Source organism: Mauremys mutica, chromosome 8 (genome assembly GCF_020497125.1).
Source record: "Mauremys mutica isolate MM-2020 ecotype Southern chromosome 8, ASM2049712v1, whole genome shotgun sequence".
Taxonomy (NCBI): Eukaryota; Metazoa; Chordata; order Testudines; family Geoemydidae; genus Mauremys; species Mauremys mutica.
In genome coordinates, this window is record NC_059079.1 from 22,283,916 (window position 1) to 22,308,272 (window position 24,357).

Here is a 24,357-nt window from a genome sequence, read left to right on the forward strand (position 1 = left end):
GTCTCAGTTTACACCAGGAAGTAACTGAAAATTGAAACAAACCATAAACTACTATATGAATATTAAATATAAACAGGGGTTGACTCAGTTAATCTACTTAATGAAGGTTCTTATCATACAGTGGGCACTGCACTTGATTCAAGAGAACACCACATGTAACAACTCAAATTGTCAACTTTCTCCCTTTATAAAATAGTTTATCGTCATCCATAAGGGAATAAATCCCCTAGATAGATAAATGGTAAACACTGCATGGAGGGGGTGGAGGAGGGGAGAAACTTCACACGTTTTCCTGCCCAGCCAATATTCTTACATGTTTTGTGTTATGGCCCAAAGTATATTAACACCAGACTATGACACATGTGGAAGTGTGAATTTGAGGACCATTCAATGTTGTGAATTTTCCCAGTTTATCAGTTACATAAACATCTCTGCTAACTTTGTGCTGTGAAAATTCAGTGTTCAATAGCCTTAACATTTCTCAGCTCTTAAATGGTGTGGAGCAGTCTAACTGGTTGCATATTGAGCTTCAGATACACACTGGTTCAGGACTCCTCAGTTTTGTCTGTGTGTCTAAGAGAGAGCGGTAGCCTTGTGCTTCCGTGTATTTTAATTGTTTTTCCAGAAATTTCATTAGTTCAATGATTCTGATACTGTAGGTTCTAAAGATGCCACTAGTACTATTATAGAGCAAACAGAAGCCAAACGTAGAATGAGAAAACAGATTAAAAAAACCTAGGGTGACCAGACAGCAAGTGTGAAAAATCGGGATGGGGTGGGCGAGTAATATACGCCTATATAAGAAAAAGCCTCAAATATCAGGACTGTCCCTATAAAACTGGGACATCTGGTCACCCTAAAAAAAAAAAAACTCATATGAGAGCACTAAGACGTAGGGCCAGATCCTCAGATAGTGTAAACTGCCCTCACTCCATTGGCCAGTGTACACCAGGAGAAGATCTGGCTTTCCCCACTTTCAAGTACTCAGAAGCTGCAAACATATATTAAGAAATATGGTTGCATGGAATATAGTGACATCTCCATGATCATAATATAATCCTCCAATGGATCACTGATGTATTTATAAAACATAAGCCACATTGCCAGTAGGAGTAAAATGGCATAGACCCATTTATGAGGATTTGATTACAAAACACACCTTATGCTGGTAAAGAGATTCAAGCAGGAGAATTGATCTAGGCCACAAGAGGTGGGAAAGGTTACCTAAGGATCTGAGGCATCACAGCAATAATGATGAGGTACACTCAGATGAAAGTGGTGAAAAGTGAAGGAGATTAGGGGATCTAGAAGGCAGGATTTCAGACACAACACAGTAAGGGATCAGGAGACATTTATTAAATAGTGGCCAAATTCCTTGCATTGTAACTCCATTTACTTCAGAGTTGCATAAGAATTTGGGTGCAAGTATTAGCATGAAAATGAGAAGACAGGATTTCCTTTTTGGTGTATATTTCCTGGAAAGAACCCATTGTGTCTGGTTTAAAGAGACTGGATATCACTTAAGTACACTTTATTGTTGACAGTATTCTTTAGTTTGCTCTCTTAAACAAATATGGTATTTTGCGGGAACACTGGAATCTATTCAAGGTGATGTCTCTAATTAGAGATTAAAGTAAAATCAGGAAAATTTCCACTGGGAATATATGGGTGAGTGGAGAATAAGGAAAGAAAGGAATATGTAAAGACAGTCATTAAAAATTGAGGTATAAATAGGAAAAGAAAATAAAAGACAGAAACAATGATAGGAAGGAGAGAGTCAAGGTACAAGGGAGGAAAAACTTAGCATGAGCAGGGCCAGTGCAAAGATGTTTCGCACCCTAGGCAAAGCTTCCACCTTGCGCCCTCCCCCCCCCAGCGCCCCTGCCCTGAGGCGCCCCCCCGCAGCAGCTCCCCCACTCTACCCTGAAGCGCCCCCCTTGCAGCAGCTCCTCACTCCCACTCTCCGCCCTGAGGTGCGCCCCCCCTGCCCCAGTTCACCCCTGCCCCACACACGAGCACGAGCACCCCGAGCACGCCGTGGCTGCTTCACTTCTCCCGCCTCCCAGGCTTGCAGTGCCTAAGCTGATTGGCCCCGCAAGCCTGGGAGGTGGGAGAAGTGAAGCGGCCACAGCGTGCTCGGGGAGGAGGCGGGAGAAGTGAAGCGGCCACGGCGTGCTCGGGGAGGAGGTGGGGCAGGGGTGAGCTAGGGTGGGGAGTTCCCCTGTGTGCCACCCCCTGCCCTTACTTGCTGCAGGAGGCCCTCCCCATGCTCCCCTGCCCCAGCTCCCTCCGCCTAAATGCCGGCGGCGACCGGGGCAGCCAAAGATCTGGCCACCGCGGTCGCTGCCGAAGAAAATGGCGCCCCCCAAATCCTAGTGCCCTAGGCAACTGCCTAGGTCACCTAAATGGTTGCACCGGCCCTGAGCATGAGCAACAGACAATGATACAACAACAACAAGGTAGAAGAGAAATCAAAATAACAAAACTATCTTCAGTTAAATAACAGTAGCAGATATGTAACCTTTCCCCCTTACCTCACAGAACCCTCTGAATTGCAAACTCTGCCTACTCCTCCTCTCCATTCACCTCCAGGGAAGGTGAACTTCAAAGCCTACATGAGCCATTTAGGTTGAGATTTTGAAAAGTGCCTTAAGAAATTACACACCCAAATCTTACTGATATTCAGTGAGAGCCAGGATCCTCCCTTAAGCTCCTTTGGAAACCTCAGCCTTAAATGATAAAAATTAAACAAAGTAAGTTCTATTTTTCTCTTAGAAAGAAAAATCAAGAAAATTAAATTTAAAAAAGTAAATATTTGACATAAGTAAGAATTAATGATACAAAAAGTACTAACAGGAGCAAGGCAGGAAGACACCCGCTCCCCCTCCACTGCAGTCAGCAGTGGTGGCTGCCCCAGCAGGTCCCTGTCCATAGGGTGTGGCTGTCAGCTCCAATGCATGGATAAAGTCAATGAGAGGGGCAGAAAGGGCGGGGCTGCGGGGTGGGGTGGAGACAAGGCGGCATTGCTTCAGTAAGGAAGGTGCAGTCCCTGCTTCCAGATGCAGAGCCACAGTGGCTCTGCAATGCTGTGGCTGCTGCCGCCTGGAAACCTCTCAACACCTTTCCCCTCCCATCACAAGCAAACAGATGAAGCCAGTGATTTAGCCTGCAGCTGGCTTCCCCTAGAGGAGTGCAGCAGGACATGCCCAGCCACCTCACAGCTCCTGCAGTGTCACAGCAAGGGAAGGAGGAGGGAGATGGCAGGGGGTATAAGAGTCAGGTTTCATTTTCTGGTTCATCTGTATAAACTCCCAAGAAAGTCCATCTCCATGGAAGACTTTGGGGCATCACTGATAAAGCCTGCCTGACTTATTACAAATATGGTCACACAAATGACCTTTACAAAACCTGTAGTTATAACAGTCTGCTAATTTAGGGCCAGATCATACTGCTGGATCCATGCAGGCACCTGCAGCGCTCACACTCTCCTGGAGAGGGGGAAAGAACAGTTCAGCAGGGCCCAGCAGCTTTGGGAGGGATGGGCTATATCTGCACCTCCGCAGTGAGCATTCCTGGAAGAAGCAGAGAACAGGAGTCTGTAGGACCCTGGGACATGCCTGGCCTCCCATTGCCAGGTCAATGAGTTGTTGCTAAATGAAGCACTTCTCAATCTGCTAACACACTGTAACCCACCTAGTACAGAGTCTTTCCTCCTATGTAACTCAGTGTGCCTGTCCCCTCTAGTGACTGCTCCATGTGAGTGGAGAAGAACCTACTAAAACAACTAGCTGGAGGAATCACCTCATTAGCTCGAGACATAGCAGCTCGTGATTTTAGTTATGACAATCCCAAGTTCAAATCCTAATGACCACCCACATAAGAGAGGGCGGTATTGGTGATATGTTGTAATAAATCTGTGTCAATTGTTATGAAGATATAGGAAGTAATCACAACAAATGTTTTCAAAATAGGCTATTTTTTACATTTTATCCTTCAAAAAATCCAAGCACTTCCAACTCCCCCTGCTACCACCACCACCAAAGTTGCACTTCTCCTGCTTTGAAATCTGATATAAAACCTCTGAAAAAGGCTCAAAGCGCTCAGAGTAATAGTAAGACATCACATTTCACAAACTGTACTGCTTATATTTAGGAATATATTTGACAGTAACTAGTTATTAGAACTGGTCAGAACATTTTTGATACAATTTTTTCTTCAAAATATGCCATTTTATTTCATTTGAAACATGTTGTGGAGTTTATATCAACAAAACTTCTATAGGAATGTTTGTGAAATCTAGGGTGGACTCTCTGGTCTCTTCCAGAGAGTGAGAGTGAGAGAAATAAAAACTTGACTCTTTAGATTTGAAAATGGATGTTTTGACACAATTCAATATTGCAAAAACATCTGAATGGTTTTCTTTTCATTCCTACATGAAACAAATACAATTTTGAAATCTCAAAATTTGTCATGAAAGGTTGTTCTCTGGCTACCTCTACTAGTAATCAAAAATATTACTTATGTGCAACGTAGATGCATAAATGTTAAGAGAACCTGAGCCATATCACTGCATGATTTCGTTTGTTTCAGCTTATTAAATTTAATATTAGACCAATGTAGTTTTTGCACTCATTAGTAGCACTGACATTTTTATGTATCTCATAGCTATTACCTGAATAATTGGGAGTCCAAAGATCAGGAGAAGAATCTCCCCTCACATGGCATCACATTCTAGTCTCTGGGTTTACGGAGAGAAGAGACTTCATGCCAGGCATGAATTATTTTCTTGCACAATTTCAAATTCAGAGGATCTTAGTCTTACTGACCTTGACCTGCCTTTGAGTCATTGTATCAAATAAGTTTCTGGAAGAAGTTTTTGGTTTCTCCTTTATCTAATGCTGAAATAGTGCAGCTGAACAAATAGTGCAGCTGAACAAAGTCTCCACATTATCTCTAAGAGGATATATGTTCAGGAACATTGAGCACATTCTGTTGCATTTGCTTTAACAAAGGCATTTGGTACCATATTCAGGGGGGTTATTTGTTTAGTTAGGATAGGTCTATTTCAGGATTGTTGTTTCATGATTTGTAGTGGTTTTTGTTTGGTAGGCTCTTTCTTCCTCACAAGGCTAATATTCCCACTGGGTATACGATAGAAGATAAACCTGAAAAACCCACCAAAAGTAATGTCGCTGTTGTGGGCACCAAAAGTTCAAACTCTTCGAAGAACAAGAGCTAATGGAGCTGTTGAAATGTCTGGCAATGTCCAAAAGAACATCTCTCCATTGTGAGCTTATTCTGAATGAGAGGGGCCTTATAGCCTGGAATGTACAGCAGTTTCAGAAAGGCAGAGGGACTAAAGCACTAAAAAATCCCTTTGAACTGTTGGTGGTTTTCTTTAAAGCAGTGAGAAACTGAGGATATTGGCTTTTAGGCCCAAAATTTTTACTGGCTGATTTCCTTCGCTGAAATTATGAACAAGGTAGAAAGGAACAGAGAGGTGCATAAACAGAGCAATTCCTAAAACAAGTCTCAAAGCGTGAGGAACTTACTGAGTGTGCTATATTGGGATCTACTCATGTGTTTAAACCATATCAGGAAGGTTACGTGTGTACTTTAGTCTTTTCCTCTAGTATAATTTTCTATCAACTTTTAAGCTGGAGAAGATGAGACAGATATGAATGACTCTCTGATCATTTTTATTTTATAAATGTATGAGAATACAGCACTTTTGAAGGATGCCAAAGGATGTCCCATTTAACCACAGAATAGGCATAGCAGAGGCCCTAACTCAATGCCTGTTCTCTCACCCTGCCTCAGTAAATGACCTCATCTCTGACAGAGAGGAAATACCACTAGAGGTGACAAGATAGAGAAGTCAAGGCCTGACCTGTCAGCAGGACAATGCCAACAAGAGTGCCAAAAATACTAAGCAGGTTGATAGCTCAAGAGATGTGGATACTTTCTACAAATGGAGATGGACCAAGACCAAACTCATTACATACAGATCACTAAACAGTATCAGCTGGTGATATTTAGTCACTACCAGCCAAATCTAGATTTAAAATGTCAACATAAAATTGAAATGCCCCTCACAATATCAGAAAGCACATGCTGAGCCATCCAGTCATAATGCTTTTATCTCGTGCGTGAAACCAGGGCTTGAATTCAGCTGATATGCAGCAGTGTGGCATACCAGCACCTCTTTCATGCTCCTTTCTTGTCTTCCAGAATCCGAACATACATTTAAAATAAACATAAGTCTTTAGCTGTTAGGGTGGCGAGATAGCTTTGAAAATGTGAGCTGAATGTAACTGCATCTGCCTGCCTTTGCAGAACCTGAATCAATAGCTCTGAGAGGTGTGAACTGCCCCATTCCTACAAGTGGGTGGTAACTCAATGCCAATGATAATACTTTAAATGTCAAAATTAATTATTAACTCACTAGTCAAAGCATGTAATGAAGAGGGAGGATTACATTAGGGAGGTCTGCACAATATACTATGAGTGACAGCTCATTTTGGCACTGAGTGGGCTTGGGAGAATACCATTAGTTTTTTTCCCCACCCACAGTAAACAAGGATCTAAGCCCAACATGCGAAGGAGGGCCCAAAGGAGCATCTGATCTCACTAAAGGGGGAGCCATGTTCAATTAGCACAGCAGGCATTACAAGCCTCACTGAGGGGAAGCTAAGGCTGAGAAGCACAGCAAAGCCTGGTGAATCATAGAAGATTAGGGTTGGAAGAAATCTCAGGAGGTCATCTAGTCCAACCCCCTGCTCAAAGCAGGACCAACCCCAACTAAATCATCCCAGCCAGGGCTTTGTCAAGCCAGGCCTTAAAAACCTCTAAGGATGGAGATTCCACCACTTCCCTGGGTAACCCACTCCAGTTCTTCACCACCCTCCCAGTGAAAAACTTTTTCCTAATATCCAACCTAGACCTCTCCCACTGCAACTTGAGACCATTGCTTCTTGTTCTGTCATCTGCCACCACTGAGAATAGCCAAGCTGAATCCTCTTTGGAACCCCCCTTCAGGTAATTGAAGGTTGCTATCAAATCCCCCCCCTCACTAGTCTCTTCTGCAGACTAAATAAGCCCAGTTCCTTCAGTATCTCCTCATAAATCATGAGCCCCAGCCCCCTAATCATTTTTGTTGCCCTCCGCTGGACTCTCTCCAATTTGTCCAGATCCTTTCTGTAGTGGGGACACAAAACTGTATGCAATCCTCCAGATGTGGCCTCACCAGTGTCAAATAGAGGGGAATAATCACTTCCCTCAATCTGCTTGCAATGCTCCTACCAATGCAGCTTCTCGTCCATTTTAATCCCCAGGTTCTTTTCTGCAGAATTGCTGCTTCGCCAGTCAGTCCCCAGCCTGTAGCAATCCATGGGATTCTTCCCTGCTCAGTGCAGGACTCTGCACTTGTCCTTGTTGAACCTCAGATTTTAGCCCAATCCTCCAATTTGTCTATGTCACTCTGGACCCTATCTCTACCCTCCAGTGTATCTACCTCTTCCCCCAGTTTAGTGTCATCTGCAAACTTGCTGATGGTGCAATTAATCCCATCATCCAGATCATTAATGAAGATGTTGAACAAAACCAGCCCCAGGAAAGACCCCTGAGACACTCCGCTTGATACCGGCTGCCAACTAGACATTGAGCTGTTGATCACTACCCATTGAGCCCGATGATCTAGCCAGCTTTCTATCCACCTTATAGTCCATTCATCCAATCCATACCTTTCTAACTTGCTGGCAAGAATACTGTGGGAGACCATATCAAAAGCTTTGCTAAAGTCAAGAGCTATCTTGTCCACCGCTTTGCCCATATCCACAGAGCCAGTTATCTCGTCATAGAAGGCAATCAGGTTGATCAGGCATGACTTGCCCTTGGTTAATCCATGTTGACCTTTCCTGATCACTTTCCTCTCCTCCAAGGGCTTGAAGATGGATTCCTTGAGGACCTGCTCCATGATTTTTCCAGGCACTGAGGTGAGGTGTATTAAGACCCCACCAAGGGAGCACCAAGTCCAAGGAGCCCAGAGACAGATTCCAAAGCCAAAGCCTGGTCATGCATCCAAGGATCGGATTAGCTCTTTTGACCACAGCATCACATTGGGAGCTCATATTCAGCTGATTATCCACCACTTCCACCAAATATTTTTGAGAGTCACTGCTTCCCAGGATGTACATTTACATTTAGATGTATTAAAACAATACTATTTGCTTGCACCTAGTTTAGTACACTATCCAGATTACTCTGAATCAGTGATTGACCACTTTGTTATTAACCACTCCACCCATTTTTGTGCAGACTTTATCAGGAATGATTTTATGTTGTCTTCCAGGTCATTGATAAAAAAGTTAAGTAATGTAGGGCCAAGAGCTGATCCCTGCGGGATTCCACTGGCAACACACCCGTTTGATGATGATTCTCCATTTACAGTTACAATGAGATTTGTCAGCCAATTTTTAATCCATTTGATGTGTGCCATGTTAATTTTATAGCATTCTATAATTATGCAGGATTATGTTTTGAACATAGACACAATGTACAGCAAGCAGTGCCTCCTGTGGGTGGGGCTTGGAAGAGAACCATCACATTTTTTCTCCAATCTGGCCTCTGTGGAAAATATTGCTATATGTTCAGACTCACTTCTTTCTGGAACATTTTAGGCTAGATCCCCAGCAGGCATCAATCAGCATAGTTCCATTTCCTTTAGTGGAGCCACACAAATTTACACCAGCTGAGAATCTTTATTTTTTGCAGCCATTTTAGTTTTGAAAAGCAAAAGCAGGCACCTGAATGTATGTGACTGCTTCCTCCAGCTGACAATGTCTCTCCATACACATTTGCAAGTGTCATCCAAATGCCGGATCAGAAACACAGCAATAGAGAATCCAACTTTTGGAGTAAAATTTACATTTTGGTGCCATCCCAGAAAAGTAATAGTCAGATTTAATTTCCTTTAAAATGAAGAATCGGGAAAATAAAATCTGGATGCCCTTCACTACCCAATTTGTGTGTGATGAGTGAAAATGAAGCCTGAAGCCTTCTGAAGTGTTAGCCATACAGCAGTACTTATAAGCAGATGTCTCATTTATTTTATCACACATTACATGAGTAAATAATAAAGGAGAAACACTGAAAGTACTCTGACAGTAAGAGACCAATTACTGATTGAAACATTATAGGACATTTTAAAAAAATGCCTCTGAAAGTCCAGCTCCAAAATATATGAGTTCATTATTTTCATTCTCAAAGACCCACTTTTCAACCCTCAATTAGCCTGGGTCCCTAGAGACCTGAGGCAAAAGCTAGTCACATGATTATTTGTTGTGATGTTTTGCAATTTTTCATCAACTTGCAAATACATTTTCCCACTCTATAGCTAGCTCTATAGATGGTGCAATAATACTACTCAGATAAATGAGTTGCAAGATTTTAAAAACCTTCAGTTGGCAATTAATTGATTTATGACCATTGTACTCTACCTGTGGCAAAATATCTCTCAGCTACACTTGGGCAAATTCAAATGAAGTGAAGCCCACCAGAAATCAACTGATAATGATGAGAGAGGGCTCGTGGATATATATATATTTAAAACATTGGAAATGACTCAGAACCACCAAATGATGCAGATAGCTAAGCTATGTAAGTCTATGTCAGTGGTCCCCAACCTTTTCGTCTGGCGGGTGCCAGATGAAGGACCGTGGTGGCGGTCGAGCATCTGCCGAAATGCCGCTGAATTTTGGCGGCGACGCCTCTCGATGACGTCGCTTGTCGGCGGCAAGCGGCATCATCCAGAGGTGTCGCCGCTGAAATGCCGCTGAAATTCGGTGACATTTCGGCGGATGCTCGACCACCGGCCAGGACGAGGGCGCATTTAGATGCCCCCGCGGGCGCCATGGCGCCTGCAGGCACCACGTTGGGGACCCTTGGTCTATGTGCTTATTACTGTAACTCTGTCAAACTGTAACTCTGTCACGTTGCCGTGAATGTCAACTTCAGTGCAGACTGTCAAGAAGCAAAGTAGAGACCCCAAATTCATTGTGTGTTCTATAATTAGACATCACCAATCCAGTAACAAATGTGAACTCCTAACGCACTATAACAGTATTACCATGGAGTCACAGTCAATCTCCTTGGGCATTCCAGTCCGTCTTGCCACCCATGCAAGTTGGACTTAGTGATAGCTGGTTGCTATATACCAAAGATCACAAAATATTCAGATTGCTCCCAGTCCCAAGAAACCAGTCACTTGCCTCAGGTCAATTTGTACTTTATATCTCACACCAAAGACAACACTTGTAGCCAGTCCTATAATAAACCATCTAAGGATTTATTAACTCAAAATAAATGAGAGGGTTATTGTAAGGTTAAAGCAGTCAAACATATATACACAAAAGGTGACAGTTGTAGTAATCTGTCAGCTCTGAATGTCTTTTAGGGCTAACCCAGATTGACCCTGGGTTTCTGATCTCTGCTTCTGTTTTGTCGCTCCAGACCTTTGTCAGCTATTTTTCTTTCTTTCTTCCAGAATTGAAACTGATGGGACGAGCCCTTTTACACATTGTCTCTTCATGGGTGTGGGGGAGCAATTAATGAAATCTTTGTATTTTGATGTCCCACAATGACCCATTTAGTTTTGACAGGCCTTCTTGATGGGAAGACAACAATCCCTCCTGACAGGGATCACAGTTTCAGAGCATTTTTTTTTTACACTTACAAAGCAAAAAATTAAATATTACCTTACAGCATGTGATAAGGATATTATAAGTGAGATTAATGCATGCAGCAAAGGAATTTATCGGGTGGGGATGATGGTTGGTCACCTGAGGGCAGGGCAGTAGAGTTCAAACCAATGACCAGAGAGGCGAGAACAGGCCAATCACAGCGCTGTAATCGACCACGGTGTCTACACTGGCAATGCGCACAGAAATCTGTACACCTCACCTTGGGGTGGTTTTTTTAAAAGCACTACAACTGCACCGTTTCTGTGCACAAAGTGGCTTGGCAGTGTGTACACTTCGGGAGTTACAGCACAGAAAGCTGCTTTACTGCACAGAAACTTGCCAGCGTAGACAGGGCCTTAGAAGCATTTCATAAGGTCTAAACGTTAAACACATTGTTATAAGTGCAATACCCACCGTAACCACACTAACACACAGGGGAAACAGACTGGTTCCCAGTAATGAATTTGGCAGTGTTTGGCTGAGGCCTAAGGCCTTGGCAAGAGTTGGCACCTGGTCTGCCAGGGTCACACCCTCATTCTCTTTCCTCTCCACTCCTCTTGCTTGTTAACACTCACTTTCTGCTGCCAAGTGCTACCAATGGCTCACCAAGGCTGCCAATGTGCTACACATTGAAGAAATAGGGCCCTAGATTGGATGTTCTCCAATGCAGGAATGCGTGTGCACACCACCTGGTACAATGGAACCCCAGTCCTGATTGGGATCTTTTAGCTACACAGCGGTACAAATAATAAATACCAATTAACAATGAAGTTACAATAGTATAACTGAGCTAAGAAACTGGCCCTAGACCTTTACCTAAACTAACCATCTTTTACAGCTTGGGTAGCATCATGACAGACAATTATCCAAGTAACTCACTTTAAAGCTCACATAATGGTCATAGTTTCAATGAATGATAGTGGCAAACCAACCAACCTGTGCATGACCCAAAACAACTTGACAAGAGGCATTACAATTGTATGTGAATTTCAAAGAGATGTACTAGATCAGCAATCATTAACCCATTCATTTGTAGTAATAGAAGTCAAGGGTAGATGCTAAATGTATTTATCTGTGTACCTGTATCCTGTTAGACGTTTACCAATGTAACCAAATTAGCTTCTAGATGCTAAATCCTTTTCATGTCTTAATTGTCTTACATTATGTATGAGACTGTGTTCAGTTAACCTTAATATCAAAGATATGAGATACTGCAGGAAACTAATAATATTATCTCCATTGTCTTCAGCTTATCTATCTCTATTATAATGAAGGACTGGCTAATTACCTTATGCAAATGAGTGTAACTAGATTACCTGTATGCAGAGGAAATTGAATGTTAACTTCAAAGTGGTGGGTCCGTGTGTGCTCAAAGAAGAATCCTCACTCACATGCTGTGCTCAAAACACTTAACAGCTCCCTTCAGCTATAAAAGTGAAACCACAGGCCTGATCCTGCATCTGCTGAACTTTAAACAGGGAACCTTTACGCTATGGGACTGAGATCTTTCAAGTAGTTATTTGGAATACCTGGAAAATGCATGGAAAGACTGTAACAGACTTTACATCTAAGCTGCATTTGGATTCCAACATTTTGGGCTGATTCCAGAAAGACTACTGCAAGCCAGCAGACTCATCCATCAGTGCTACAAACCTGATATAAGGGCCTCACAAGCATTTGTAATTTATATAATCTTTTAACCATTCAATAACTCTCTTATTAAAAAAATCTTTAGTTAGTTTACTAATGATTGGCTGACAGTGAGATATTTGGGGAAGAGCTGACACATATTGACCCTGGGGTAAGTGTCTGATGCTTTGAGATAAGTAGAACCTCGCATACAGTGAATTAGGTTTTCAGTAACCCCTCACTATATTAGACCTGTTTGTCTGAATGGGAGCCAATGACTGGAATGCCTAAAGGGGACTCTGTTTGACTTCTTGTTAACCAGTATGGTACTGCGGAACCTCTTTCTTACTGGCTTGGTGAATCTAATTATGGACTAAACTGCCAGTTTGGGGGACTGTCTGCCCTATTTATTGCAGTCTGCCCTGAATGTGGCAGTCTCAGTATGGTCCATCCCAGGCACAGGTCACAGTTACAAATTAATAAACAATCCAACCAGTTTGTTGAACTGACCAAACTGATAAAGTTAGTTGAGAGATAACTGTATTACAGGTAAGGGGTTTGCAGTGGAGATGGAAAAAAGCCCATTCTGAACAGGAAGCACTGACGTTGCAACTGACAAGTTGGCAAATAAAACTACACATTTGCCTATGATAATCAGCTACATCCAAATACCACTTGATCATGCTGGGGACAGACATTGGAACAGCTGTAGATGAGTATTCAGGACATTAAGCAAACAGAAGGGCATCACATTTGCACTTAAGACATTATATATCTCCAGATACATTAAAATATATAAATAATTTGAAAAAACATATATCTATATATCTGACTATAACCATTATGGCAGAGCTCTGACCTTGCCCCCGTGGATCCTGCACTTCCAGGCAGTTTATGCTAGCCTCAGTGGCTCACTGTGACCCGCCACATAGCCCTTCTCTCTCTAGGGCAGGGTTACAGTCTACTGAGCCCTTTTCATCTTGAGGCAGCAAGGAGGTTGGTGAGAGAACTCCCACAGTCTCTGTTGTCCCTGGGGGCTTATTTCAGAACAGTTTAGCCTCCTGTCCTGACATGGAACTAACACGATGTTCATCGTTCATGATTATTTATTTATTCAGAGTGAAGACTGTCTTTTTAGGTATTTCTACTTTACCTGCCACAACAAGGCCCCAATACTAATTGGGTTCTTTGAAGAGTGTATTATAATAAGAACAAATATCAATATAAACTCCCATGTAAATCGGTGAACAAACTGTATGCCTGTAAATGCAGTATGTTTTTCCATCCTGATGTATGCTCCATCATAGCATAAAACATAGGCTGCAATGGACTGCTGAGCCTGCACAGAGCCCCGCTGAAGTCAATACTGCCCATGCGCTATCAATTACAGGATTAGGGCCAGAATCAGTAGCAGAAAATATACAGCTTTCTATGCTATCTTAGAAATAAAATTCCACAGGTGTTCTGGGTGGTTGGAGCAATAATTCAATATACAGTCTCCCTTTTCCAGCTCTTTCACCCTTTTTTTTTTTTTTGGATTAAGCAACGGTACAATAATGAAGAGCAAGCTTTAAAAATATGGTTACTACCTAATGAGTACATTAACTTTTACTAGTTACAGCTACTGATTCCTTATTGTGAACATTATCTGTTTAGTGTTAAGTAAATATGATGTGCTCAGTGCTGTACAAAATTCAATCTGTGAAAACAACAACTGAAAATGTTAGCCCGAGAACAGGGAAGTTGTTTTGTTGTTGCTGTAGCTTGCATTTCAACTGAACTGATCAGTGCTTTGACAGAGTAGGACACAGACCCCTCTATCTACAGAGTAGGTACACACAAGGACCTTCTCCACACTGCCCCACTGCTGTTCCGAAAGCCCCAGCTCTCAGGCTGAGACTGAATCAGTCTCCATATCAATTGAAACCTTGGCCTCTATGCTAAGACTTCCCACAGTGCAGCATATTGTGACAGTATTTTTTGTAATGTGAACCCTCATCCACTCATATTACAGAACAAAAAGCAAATTAATTTGCTGTAATTTTCTATACCCCCATGCTGCTATTTGTGTTTAAATAACAGCCTACTCTCTCGCTACCCAGCTTCTCTTTATACTTAATCCTGCAGGGAAGTCATCTTACTGTTACATTAGTGATGCTATAGTTAATTTTGATTTGGCACTTCCATTCTCAATTCCTGTTTTCAACAGATTACAAAAACTGCTTTTTGGACTGAAAATTTCTTATATTTGGTCTCAGCCAAGATTTGTGTGTGTGTATAATTTTGAAAACTTTTTAAAAAGTTAATAGATTTTTGATAGACTATTTGGATGGAGGTGGGGCATTTTCATTGTCAGTTTCTGCAGATGATTTTTTAAAATACTTGGATCTCTCAGCTTAAAAGTAGTTGTCTTTTAAACCTTCAAACCTGGCAAGAGAAAATTTTTTGGAAATTAGAAAGTTTTCCCACAAGCTCCTGTACTAACATATTCTGAGAATTTCAAAGACACTAAAATCTCAGTGGATACAAATGTACACTTCTGCAATATGGACACCAAGTGACAGATCCTTCCCAGGCACTGACTATCATACAACTGAACTATTCTCAAAGTAAAATAAAAATGCTCATACTTGGTAATGAGTGGTTTCATAGATATCAGGTGAAGTAAAAACAGACAACAAACTTTTGGAAGCTATATTACAGAAACCATTGTGCAAAGGTCCAGCTAGAATTCAGAAAATGACCATGAAATTATAAGAGTACTTTAAAAAATGTGCTCTATAGACCCAGAAAAAAAGCTTCTTACAGCAGACTCTTTGCAGTGTTATCTATAAACTTAAAGCCAGGAGCTAAACAAAAGTTTGGAGTTTGAGGTTGCTACAACTCAAGTATAACCCATTTCTGAAACAAAATATGACAAGCAAGCTCAAAAGAGAAACACAAAAAAACAAACCTTATAACAATTTAAGACAGCAACTATGGATGGATGATCAACAGAAAAACCCAAGACATCTCCACACATAAAAATCTGATTGCAACTATCAAAATGATTTTTGGCATATTATTGGATTCCATACAAGGGACATTGTGTCATAAGAATCCACATGAGGTCAGAAATACTAAGTATAGTCCACAAGGTCCATTTGAGTATTAATATTTTTAAGATCAGAGCCTGCTGTGTCCTATTTAGGCCAAGTGCAAATGCTGCCAGGATCAAGACAGGATCAAGTGTGAAATTTGCAATAAAATAGGAAGGAGAATGCAAAGGAACCACTGAAACCAACTGTGTCTGCTGACTGCCCTTAATCCAACAATGGTGAGAATTGTTTGGATTAAATGTGGAAGAAAAGCTCTTATGAACGGACTACCACTCAAATGACTTGGTGAGTGACGTATTGCTCAACACATTGAGTAGCTATTTGATAACACACTGTAAACTGCAGTTAGCTCATGTTATATTAATTCCAGGCAAATGAAGAACAGATCATGGCCCACAGTACAAGAGTGGCTCATTTCACCATTTGCTGGCTATTTCAACTCAACCACAGTCCAAGCCTTCATTCTACACAAAGTCCGCATCACTTCAGCCTCTGCATACCTCATTCAATGTCAGAGGTCCTTAAGTCAGCACCTGAGCAACTGGTGAGATTTACAGAGGCTGAGCTGATCCTGAAAGATGCTCTGCAGGAAGGCTTCACAATATAGGGGCACCCCTAATTTTGTCAACAACAAAAATAAACTTTACTCATATGACTGTAGGCTGAGAACTTGCTGCTTTATTTAATTGCATCACAACAGAGTGAGGGAAACTCCCATTACCAAAAAAGGAAGCAAGGGAGGGGTGGAACATAGCACCAACCCATAATACTCTGAATAACTCAGTTAACCCCTTGATGACCACTTTACCTCAGTTTTAGTAGAGCAGGCTGGCTGGGGGGTTGTGCACTGCTAAGGTGAGTGTGCACTGAAAGAGAGCAGATGGTGGCGATATTCCCTCTTTCCCACAGACTGAATCCCTTTAGGCAGATGGCCAGGCTGATGCAGGAGATGCAACTTACACAGTCTGTCATTAGCTTGGGTGAATCTCACTATTTAAATCCTGGCTAAAAGCTTTCATTTTTAGCTTTTTTGTTCTCTCCACGTTATTTTTTGGTGCTCTGATTGAAGGGTGGTGTATAAAAATAATAAGATTGTATTGCACTTTATAGTTTCAGGGAGGAAATATGAACATCTGGTGGGTACCAGCAATACAGAGGAGGATACTTTTTCTAAAGTTGCTCTGGCTGAGTGTATATTTCCTACTTTTTTTTAAATACAGATCTCTGTAATCACAATAACACCATGAAAAAATGACCAGCCACAAAGGAGCCCTCTCAGACAGCAGACTCCATTAGAACCCATTTGAAAAGTAACATGTTGGACAGATTGCATTCACAGTAATGAAAAGAAAACAGCACAGAATGTGCTGTGTGCTGATGAATAAATAAATGAAACTTTACTGATTAATTAAACTGCTGTATTAAATCTAGATAACACACTGTCAGTCCAGTCCTTCTTATAGATCAGTCCATGGATCACCTTTTACTCACGCTGACATTTGCAATGGAAGCAACCAACCCTCTGTTTTCTCAGTCATGCATTATTTACTATCTAACAAAGCTGGAAGCTAAATTATGTAGAAGTATTTTTATCATACACTTTTCAGATCACGAGTTATTATCTTCCTAGCATTTCTATTCCTTAACAACTTATGAGGGGTCCAGTGCCATCAGACACTGTTCTGTCAGAAGTCTTTTGGGCTAGTTTATGTCTATATTAAATGTCTGTGTATGTGTGCAGAAAAATATACCGTGTATTATAATGGTGTCTGATGCTATCCTATAGTTAAGGATCTGCTGGCAATTCCATTATAATCCTGTAGTTTGAAAGGTTTATAGCTTGGCTTTTATAATTTGCCAGGATAAGTCTTGACAGAATTCTCAGCCTGGAATTGATTTTTTTACCCCCTCCACACAGATAAATGATATAGGATATATGCATAGCAACATGGGACTTGTGCAAATTATTCTTATTATGCAAAAATGAACAGGTGCATAATACAGTGTGCTGACACGAAACATCATAATGGCTTCTAGGAGTTGATATGATGTATTGTGCAAATGCTTAGTATTCTTATTACTCATCAACAAATAGACCTTGGCAAATGAAATTGCATGTCAGTCAGTAGTAAGAGTATGGAACATTAGTGTTATTCACATAAAGAATGCGTACTACCATGACTCAGGTGGTATTGGTATTTCTGTAAAGACAAAAAATGTTAATTTTTAAAAGGAAGAGAAACAGGGTTTTGGTGGAATATCTACTCACTATTTTATTTCCAGTTTCTTCATATGTCTGTGTTTACTCTGGCTATTTTGAATGTCAATTCCATTGTGAATTCATGGGGATCTAAAGGAGAAACAGTGCATATTTACTCTCAGTGGGATGAAAATACTTGAACATATTTCTCTCAAATCACGGGTCCCAGTTCTGTTATTAGATATGAAAGCTCATATAATCATATTGCTCATAAAGTCTCTTTAAAAAAGACTTTCATACTTGGGCAAACTACCTGCTTCTCCTCAGCAGGTTCAGTCCTTTTTAGCCTTGGAGACACAGGCTTGGGCAAAGCAGACCCTTTTAGGTAGCACAGGGTCTGGCTAATCCTTCCCTCAGTCAATCCCTGGTGCTTGTTTTCTCCCCTTCTGGGGACAGAGTACAGCCTTCCTTGCTGGAAAGGTTCAGAGCCTTGCTGCACCTAACTTGCTGGCAGCTTCCCTACTTCTATGCCAGAGAGGGTTTAAAAAGGTCTCTAGCAGTTGGAGCCAGCTGAACCTAATTAGTTCCCTGGTAACCCCTGTTCCAACTGAACCTTATTTCCCCCTGGTTATCTCTCCTCAGTGGATTGGGAGAGGCCTTTTAACCCCCTGGGACTAATTACTACCCCTCCCTTTGTAGCCATTTATTCTAGGTTTGCCACACTATGTTGTAGATAATAATTCTGGTAGTATACAAGCATAAAGTATCTTAAATGCTGTAGATTAATTATATGTATTACTTTCTGGGAGGGGTTTTGAGAGGCTAAACTGCCATATATTTGCTGGAGTTTTTGTAAGATCCTATACTTTTTAGTTTTTTTGTTGTTTTGTTTTTACAAATTTGAAAAAGGAGTATCATATTTAGAAAGAGAGGGTACCTTTAAACAAAAACTATTTGCTTTGCCTGTATTTTTTCTTCTTTTTCTATTACTAAGTTGTAATTCTTGCTACTTGTGGAATGGTATTTGAAACAAAGCTCCCTTTAGCACACAACACAGTTCTGTGGCTTCTTCATCCTGCTGAGTAGACTGTGTTATTTAGGTACAGCCCTGCAGTTTACAGCATGCCTCCCAGGCCTTTGGGTGTGCATGGGGAGAGCACACTGTGTTCTTATTAAGGCATGGAGAGCAAGTATTTAGCAATTGCATTATATTTATTTAAACATTACATAACAGTGCAGTGAGCATGCTGTTAGATTTAGCCAGCCACAACATATTCTGCCTCCTGCAGTCCAGAACTCACTTTCCAAAATGGAAGGTGATGTTTGGTCTCTTCAGCCAGACCCATCCTTTTATAACAATGACGGATACTCCATATATACATTGCAACATCCCTTCCAGACACACACCATACTTCCTGATCAGTACATCATGGGGATGGAACCATGGCTCTGCCTATTCTCCACCCCTTTATGTCTCCTTTGGGCTGCCATATTCCTTGCTTTAACTTCCCAGAGACACAACAGAGTATTGTTTCCCTCACTCCACTCTCCTCCCCTCAGCTTCAGATTAGCTAGGTCTCCATCCATTCTCCCTCCTCTTCAGTTAAGGGACAGGACTCTCCCTCCCATTTCTTTCCAGGGGAGTGATCTTTCATTGGTCCCCTCTTGTCACTCATGTGTTATCATTAGGAAGAGATAGAGTCATTGTTCATACCTCTCTGAGGCCTTTCACATGGGCAGGAGATCTGTTTGCGCCACTTCACCTGTGGTCTGTGCCCTGAGTTCACGGATGACCCCGACTCTCAAGGCAAAAGGAGCAGTGGGCTGAGCAATTTGTGAGGCCTATAGACACACTCACTGAATAAACTGCTGCTGCTGCACCCAGGGTTCCATATTCCCAAAATCAGAGGCTTGGATAATGGTGCTCCAGGGATCCAGCCTTAATCTGCCAACAAATTGAAAGTTTTTCTTTAAAATAAACTGTGATTAACGGTTAGACTAGTTCTTGTCTGTGTAAACTTCCTCTCAGCCAGCTCTTGACACCAGCTAGGCATGGGTGCAAAGTAAGGACCATGAGAGTAGTGAGATAACTCCCCCCAAGTGAAACACAGCAGGAGAAAGATGACTCTATATGGGAGGCCAACTACTGAAGAGACGCACAGAATCAGCTGCTCTCTGGGCTTGGCCAGTACTATACAGCCGCTGGGACCTTAGCAGAGCAGGGGTTACAGGCACATTGCATTGTCGTGACCCAATTCTGGGCAGACTTTCCATCATCACAGAACTTGAGCTAGGTTTCCATGGGCAGAAGCCAGCCTTAACATGGGAGTGAATCAATTTCAATCTTTGCTTTTAGTCCCAAGAGCCTCATTTCTGTGTCTAGGTTAACAAAGTATTGAATAATTTATCGCCTGTTTATTTTCAAAATACTTGTCTTTGTGTATTTTGTATGATTTGTACCACTGGTGTCCTTACATATAATTTTCTAAGGTCTTGTTATGCGTTTATGTCAGGGATCTGCAACCTTTCAGCAGTGGTGTACCGAGTCTTCATTTATTCACTCTAATGTAAGGTTTCGCGTGCCAGTAATACATTTTAATGGTTTTAGAAGGTCTCTTTCTATAAGTCTACAATATATAACTAGACTATTGTTGTATGTAAAGTAAATAAGGGTTTAAAATGTTTAAGAAGCTTCATTTAAAATTAAATTAAAATGCAGAGCCCCCCAGACTGGCAGTGTGAGTGCCACTGAAAATCAGTCTGTGTGCTGCCTTTGGCACGCATGTACATCTACAGTACAACTAATGTGAAACCCACTAAAAATAAAATTGGCCAAAAAAACTCTCATCTGAAGCAGCAGTGACCTGTAAAATTGAAAAATGGGATGATGGAAGCAGCACCAATAATTTTATCAGACCATCTGCAGTGGGACAAGGGAAATCGGCAGAATAAGTCTAACAAACAAAAACAGTGAATTACAGTTGGTGGAGGAAGCACAAATCAGTGTCTTTTTCTCAGTGTCTCCTTCTATAGTGAACTGTTCAAGACCTATGCTGGAAAAATGAGAAATCAATGCAACTGTCACAGAAAGAAAACTATCTATGGAAAGATAATGCAGTTAGACTGTGGAAGGTGCTAGGTGCAAGGACTCAATGGACAGAAGTATGGGGAGTTATTAAGCATATCTAAATATAACTATCCACCTACTAAACAAAGTTCTCTAGACCCTCAAAAGATTTTCACTGCAACTGCTAATCTTATTCAACAATTTCCTCACATTCTTCCTGTTATGCACTAGGGGGTTCAAATGACATGGTCATTGGAACACCCTTTGTGTCTAAAATGAGGATTTCCTGAAAATCAACCATGATTGATTTAGCACACACCTGCCACATCAAAGATGGGAGTACTAAGGAAAAAACTACTTCAGATGTTTTTGCCACCATGCCATCTAGAGTTGCTCAGAGGAGGTCTATGTGAGTTGGTGGTAGAAATGCTATGGTCAGTCCTCCTAGTGTTACCATAGGTCCTGACTAATGGTGGAAGGAGTCCCTCAAATTCTCTGTACAGATAAGACAAGGCCACCACAATTAACAAGCCTTGTTGAAGCTATTCTTCAAACCCCAAGGTATGTTTATACAATGCTGGGTCACACTCAGTAATCAAATCTCGAAACAGTCTGAGTATAAATATAGTCACAAAGCAAGTGACATGTAGACACATACTTGTCTACAAGAATGTCACAACTTACTGGTTACCCTTCCAAAAAACATCAGCATTAGCCACTAGCAATGACTTTCAGAATCAAAGTGTATTTTGCATCTCTGGCATTCACAAAGATCTCAGAACAGTCAACATGCTATCAGAGCTTCTGAAACCAATCAGTGTGTGCCTTACCTCCCAAGGTCTCTCTCTAGTTTTATTATTACTAATAACAGAGCCATGGTTGCAAGAGCATGGCCAATTCACACATGCTCTTTTTTATAGATTGCCTGAACATGCTGTAGCATGATTTTTTTTTTCTGAAGAATGACAGCAGAATTAAGAGTTTTTCTGGCAGAAGCTCTGGGAATCTGCACCCATTTGAGTCACTCAATAATTAAAATATTTGGGAACTGTAGGAGGAAATTTATCTAACTCACGCCAAAATTAAAATAAGGGTCAGCCTGATCAAACTGGACTTTTTACAGGCTGAAAAAGCTGAGCAGCAAAAATCCACCCCTAAATCACCAAGGACACATGAATTATGCTATTCTGACTCCGGAGAATACAATATTTTGCATCATGTGGCAAATGCAATGAGCACAATTATTTATGTGTGCGTTAGCGCACCACCTCCTACTTATTCTCCATTACACTCAAACTCAAACTCAGAGTTACTTAAGGTCTACCCATTCTACCAATTTCTAAGTTTGCATGATTTAAATAGTGAGGAGGCAGAAAGAAGATATAAATTAAAGGCCAGGTGAGTTTACTTTAAATTGCGTCTTCTTGGCTCTTCTGAGTTTAAGTTACACTACTTTAGGAATGAAGTATAAGGAATTCTCTTTTAGTTTAAGGAGCGCTAGTCTACACACACTCTCTGAATTTGGCCCGCTGAGCTTACGTCACCTAAATAGGTAAGAAAGTCTAAGGGCTTGTCTATACTGCCTTGCAGTTTGGACTATGGGAGTATGAATAGCAGTGTGCACCAAAGTGCTACTCTATAACTCCACCATGTGGACGCTGCATGCTCACACTAAATGGTTCCTAGTTCACATTTATAGAATTCTCTTCAAACAGAATTACATTAATGCGAACTAGGAACCTTTTAGTTCATGCCTGCAGTGCCCACTGTGGGGCAGTGTAGACATAGCTTAAGTAAGTGTGAGGGAGTCTAATGATGTAACAGACATACTGAGTGAAGTGTAAGAAAGTGTAGCAAACTTTTCTTCCCCTTAGATTTGCATAAACTCACCTCTGGATTGTCTGGTATAGTGAAAACTAGGTTGGTATCAGTCAGATAACTTTCCTTAAACATTCTTTTAGAAAGCACACTGAGAAAATCTTAGCAAGATTTTGAAGGTGAAGCTAGGGCACATTTGATACAGCATATTTTAGGATGAAATAATATTTTCCAACCTGGAAGAATGTCCCACTCATCTCAAGCTTCTTAACTTGACCCAAAGTCAAACAGTTTTCAAGTCCCATTTCCTGTTTATATTATGAATTTGCAAACACGCTCTTAGAAGACTGTGAAGTTCTGATACAAACCAATAAGCATCATCTGAGTAGAAAACAAAAAATAGCAAATAAAACTAAAATCTTTCCACAGCATCTCCTGCTTGTTTATCTTCCTAAGCATTGCTGACTGGATTATTTCTTAATTTTTATTGCTGTAAAATGATACAAAGTGTCATAAATAAAACAAAGAAAATCCCATCACTGTGTTTTATCTATCAAACTTTGAGATACAAAGGAACTAATAATGGACTAAATTCCACCCAGATATACACCGCATGCATACCCATTCTCCATACCTCAGGAGCTTCATTCTTCTCACAAATGGTTCTGAAAAGCACATAGCTTTGTCCGAACCTCTTTGAAGTTAATGACTTCAGTGGAAGCAGAGTTCAGCCAATGCTGGGCATTTTTGAAAATCCACCCAGAGTCAATTATTTTGTGCTGCCCTATTTTTATGCCTTCGTTTGAAATTTGACTTTAATTAAGCTTGTGTAAACTTCCAAGCAGGGAGAGCCTGAATGATTTTCTGAAGCTCTCCTGACTCCAGTTGTCAGCATCAAAAGAGAGAAATCATTGCGAGGAGAAAAAGCATGTCTGGGTTCTGTCTCATGGTCGTACCATTGAACCATCGTATTGGTGAACATTGCTGGACTCTGGTTGTGGGCCAGGCAAATTAGTTACAGCCTGATCGAAAGCCCCATTTGAAATAACTGGGTGTCTTTCCAGTCACTTTAATGGGCTTTGGATCTGGCCCTTACACATGACTAGCTAGTACATGACTCATCACACACAGTCTGATGACATGTAAAATATTTTGGACTATATGTGAATCAGTTGGAATGAGTACAATGAAAGACAAATAATCACCCATTAATTATTTATTGCATGAAAGTATCTGACAGACACAGTTACAAGACTTTCAAATTCTATGATAAAATATTTAGAAATGAAATTGGTGTGCAGATATGGTCCATTCTTTATACCAAATCTGTGAATATCCTTAGAAATGTACCATTTTTGGAACTGGTTTAGCCCTGGAATGTATAAGTATCAAGCATTCCTCACATTAAAAAATAACCCATAGACAGTAATTGAACAACTGGATAATGTTCCCACTTGGCAATGGTATCCCGTAAAAAAGCCTACAGCTTTAGATGAGAAAAATGCAGTTGTGGGTGGAATGCCTAGAATGACAATGCTGCCTGTCTAAATGTTTGTCTGACAGCTTTACTACATAGCACTATATCAAACTCTCTGCAGTCCAAATCTCTTATGGGAAGAGAAACATCATCAGATGGTAGTCATTCATAAACAGACCACTGATCAAAGATTTAATTCTCCACAAGGTAGGAGTATAATGAGTGATTTCATTGCAAGGGGGATGAATAATGGGGACCAGGTGAAAAGAAGCTTAGTGAAGCAATCCTTCTACCACAATATATTATTTAATTGGAATAGTCTTCCTCCT

At 41.1% G+C, this 24,357-nt stretch overlaps 1 long non-coding RNA gene across 1 annotated transcript; it reads right to left on the bottom strand.

The window, feature by feature from the left end:
* On the bottom strand, positions 1-22,864 carry LOC123375457. Its single transcript, XR_006581457.1, has 4 exons — positions 22,788-22,864; positions 19,381-19,611; positions 17,736-17,816; positions 1-24 (listed from the first exon to the last, which is right to left on the bottom strand). It is a non-coding gene; the product is annotated as an uncharacterized LOC123375457 (long non-coding RNA).
* Positions 22,865-24,357: the final 1,493 nt, after the last annotated feature.